We start from the raw sequence: 914 nt of genomic DNA on the forward strand, positions 1-914 counted from the left end.
AAAAGATTACTAAAAATACCAGCTTCTACATTTCCTTGAGGGTCTGTTTTTGAGCCATCTGTATAAATTCTTATCCAATATTCTTCCGGATATCTGATGTTGATGGTTTCAAGGGCCAATTGTTTTAAATTTTCTTTACTGTGTTGATTTTTGGTGATTTGTTCTAGGAGGTCTATTTCTGATTGAATTATATCTATCTGAAGTGGGTTATAATTACTAATCTTAAATCTTCACTGTGTTATTTTGGCCTGCTTAGCTGCACGCAGGTGGCTGATTTGTGGCGGAATCGTTGACAGTGCAAGCCTCATTTCTTCATCGATGAATTTGAGTCTCTCTCTCTTGGATGTTTTAATTTAAGTTAACGTCGAGAAGGCCAGTTCACACATAAAGTTATTATGTAGTTGAAAATGGCAATAACATATTAACTGCCATCTCAGAGATAGCTGGGTATTCACTCTTTATTGACAACCAAAATGTCTCCAAAGGCACTTCGAGAAATTTTAATTTCAATGTTCTGTCTGCTTTTAAATCTGCCAGTTCCTCTTTTACTGGTATATTATTCCGAAGATGTTTTGAATCCACAATGGATGTACCATGAAACCAGTCGAAATCTTGAACACTCTCTCCAAAATAATTCTTGAACTTCTGCTGCAAGATTACTAAATCTTCTTTAATTAAGCCCAACACATTAATTTTAATTTAATTTTAATACAATAATAGGTAATAATACAATAATAGGTAAAAGTTCGCGTCACACTTTTGACTTTATGGAGGCACACCATTGTGCCGCGGCACCACAGAGGTTGAATAATGTTTTAGATTTACAAAAATTCTGCTTCTGAGTGATATTGTCTTCTTTATTTTCAATGTTTGACTTCTCTTCAGTGATGTTGCATTTTTGTTTCTTTTTCTAG

The 914-nt window shown here is 34.1% G+C and overlaps 1 protein-coding gene across 2 annotated transcripts in view; it reads left to right on the plus strand.

The window, feature by feature from the left end:
* Positions 1–914, plus strand: part of Sirt7 (sirtuin 7) — a 50,074-nt gene that overhangs the window by 18,814 nt on the left and 30,346 nt on the right. The window lies entirely within an intron of this gene.

The sequence above is a fragment of the Periplaneta americana genome, chromosome 6, assembly GCF_040183065.1.
Source record: "Periplaneta americana isolate PAMFEO1 chromosome 6, P.americana_PAMFEO1_priV1, whole genome shotgun sequence".
NCBI classification, from domain to species: domain Eukaryota; kingdom Metazoa; phylum Arthropoda; class Insecta; order Blattodea; family Blattidae; genus Periplaneta; species Periplaneta americana.